Here is a 3561-nt window from a genome sequence, read left to right on the forward strand (position 1 = left end):
TCGTTACCTAGTTAGTTATCCGAGTTTGCTAGCCTACTTCGTTATTGGGTAACGAATCACTTGATTCGTTATCTGATCATAACGAACTGGGGGAAACTGATTCGTCATTTGGTCATAGCGAATTGGATAACTAATTCGTTATATGATCATATCGAACTGGGATAATCAATTCGCTACCATATCTTAACGAATTGCACAATCTTATCCAGACTTTGACTCATGGGGTCAAAGTCAAAATCGTCAAGAACACCCACAGTCAACCTAAGCCAGATCTGTAATTAAACCCTCAAATCTTAACGAAACATCCCGATTTGGGTATCAATGAACTCGAAATTCCAGCGCCAACAAACCACAACCTTCAAACCTTTCAAATACTACGTTTTTAAATGTCCGATTTAAGCATATATATCTATGACCTATTTACCCTCGATTAACCTATCAAATGTTGATGAAATTCAGTAGGATTTGCTTTGTTGGATTCGTTTTTACCATGTGTATAAAGATCTAAGATTTCCTAGATGAATCCGAACCTAAGTAAACAATATTCGATTATAAACGTACCTTAAACGAGTCGAACTACGAACACGAGCTGGTCTTTGATTTAGGTTCGGTTCGTCACAACGTCCCAGCACCAACAAGCTCAGGTTTTCGCCTTCGGATCTTGGTTCGAGTTTGTGTGTGTTTTCCAAGGTGTAGGCTATGGTGTAGAGATAGATAGAAATGGAAAGGTTTAGGGTTTAAGGGGTATTTATGCTCCTTTAAGCCCATGGACCTAAGGCCCATTCCATTTATTATTTCATCTTCTAAAGTCCAAGCCCACCTTCTATTAGTTTATTTATTTAAACCGATACACGACACATTATAAAATAAGCGGAATTTATTTTATTAATTCTTATCAAAAGTAGGATGTTACAGGGCACTGCCCCCGGACCCCGTTAACTAGGGGTTACACTAGCATAGAAGTATGTTATTGTTAGAGATAGTTAATTAATACTTAGAATTATTACACAGTTAGCTGTGCACAACTAAGGAGGGATATTACAATTAACTTTGAGAAGCACATGACACAAGTCAATTTCTAGCCCCATTTCCTTGTTACGTTTTCAGGGCTGTGTGTATACTCGATGTGATTAGTTAATACACTTACCTTAAGTGGTAAGTGTATAATATGTGAATGTATTATGAATAATACATGAACGATAGAGAAAATGTTAGGAGTATGCATGAAATTATATAAATATAAATTAATTTAATGAAGGTATGATTGTATGGTTTTATGAAATGAAGGGCACCGGACCCTAATAATATCTGAAGATGATGACACCAGACCCTAATAATATGCGAGGATGACGGGGTCCGGACCCTGATAATATCCGAGGATGAAGGGCACCAGACTCTAATAATATCCGAGGTATGTAGGGCGAAATGCTCTTTATAATGTAAGGTTAGTTATGTAAATACTATGTACGTTAAACAAAGAAAGTATGAAAGAATGAATGTATGTATATGGAAGAACGATTAACAGGTTAAGTATGGAATACGTATCTTCGGGTATGTATACGTGAATGTAAAGTATATTACCTTGTGACCATCACAGACTAACTTATCGAAGGCTGATATATCAGTCTCGAATACATAGTATCTAGGGCTGATTTAGCAGTTACTGATAATATTTTTGATTGATTTTTATGTGACTAATGATAGAGACTGATAATCAGTCGCTAATACTTTGACACCTTATTTGAGACCAAATTTCAGTCCCAAATGTGATTTAGGAAATATAAGGTTTTGATAGAAACTTATTGACGACTGAATTTCAGTCTCGAATATGTAATGGAAAATTAGTCAAATGTATGGCGACTGATCATGAGTCTCTAATATTGAAGGAACACATTAGCTATTGGGACCAAAGTATTAAGGACTGATGTTTCAGTCTCAAATACTTAGTATTTGGGACTAAATTTTTAGTTGCTTGTAGAATCGGGGCTGATTTTTACACGACGTATTTTAGTGATTAATAATCATTCGCTAATATTTAGACACCTTATTTGAGACTAAATCTCAGTCTCAGATATATTCCTCTATAATGAAAAAATGGGGCAAATATCTTCGAGACTAATCTTCAGTCTCTAATTTTTTAGGGAATGTATTACGGATTGAATGTCAGTCTTTAATACGTTTAACACGTAATTGTGGATTGCTATATAGTCTTGAACGCCTTTTACTATAAGAAATGATTAGTGACTAATTTTCAGTCTAAAGTTATATTTCACAAATTCTACCATTTGACGGGAAGTATTAGGGGTAGGGGTGCAACTAATCCGACACTACTAGAAAAAATGCTTTTAATGGCATACATCTTATGACATGCGGTGGTTTATGACACGTAAATGTGTTTTATTAAAAAACGTCTTATTTTTTAAAATTTAGATATTTATGACACTTCTTCGTGTCATAAACCAGTGTCATAAATCGAAGAAAAAACCACATTAAAATTTTTTGTGTGATTTATGCATGTCATCATGAAATAAAATTGAAAAATAGTTCTACCAGCAAAATATATTGTTCTACCAGCAAAATATATCTTGAAATAAAAAAACACCCGCCATATATATTGTTCTACCAGCAAAATAGTGCCAATTAAACTTAAACCTGAAGCCATGAATATCGATCTTCTAATACATACCACAAGCAAAAATTCTAGGCTTCTTTCCAACTTATTCTTCTCCATCGGCCTTCTAGGGTTAAGTCACCGAACACTAATCCACAGCTAGGGTTTCTTAATTGGAGTTGACTGAAGTAAAAATTTTCAGTTATATGCCTTCAAATTTAAATTGTCTTACTGTTAATTGCTAGTTTCATAAGCGGCTAGGGTTTCATGGACTATTAATTCATCACTTGTTTCATACACTTTAGTATGTTTTCTTTTCTTATTCATTCAATCGATTATTCCTTCAGTTTGGATTAAAGTATTATTCCAGAATAACATTTGTTGACATATCTTACTAATACGAGTTTAGTATTCGTTCTCTCGGTTTATTTCAGGGATGCTTTAGGTTAGGCTTTTACCTTTTTAGTTCTATTTGGTACGAGGTAATGGAATCGATGAGGGAATTGGATGAATATGGGAATGGAATGAACAATAGAATGGAATGGATTATTACCATTCCATTGTCTTGTTTGGTTAACACATGGAATGGAATGAATCCAAATTTACCAATTTTTACAACATTATCTGATTAAAATTTATATTGTAAAAATGAAATATTTTATGTAATAAAAATGAAAAATCATTTAAAAACTAATCAAAGTCATGCAAAATTTTCCAACTAAAAAAATAAATATCATCCAAAAGTATCCAACTAAAACGTAAAAATCATCCAAATTTAGCCAACTAAAAATTCAAAAATCGTCCAAAAGATTTTCTATCACGTCAAGCAGTATCGTCAAGCATGTTCCATCCAAGTTTACGGTCTTTGTGACACCCCGATCTTAGGGCCTAGGCGTGTGACCAATAGTTGGTAACTGGTTTGTAAATAAATCAGAGTTGCGGATTATAGC

This window comes from Bidens hawaiensis, unplaced genomic scaffold (assembly GCF_021521415.1).
Source record: "Bidens hawaiensis isolate Kalapana, Puna unplaced genomic scaffold, B.hawaiensis_p1.1 tig00042207_1, whole genome shotgun sequence".
Taxonomy (NCBI): Eukaryota; Viridiplantae; Streptophyta; class Magnoliopsida; order Asterales; family Asteraceae; genus Bidens; species Bidens hawaiensis.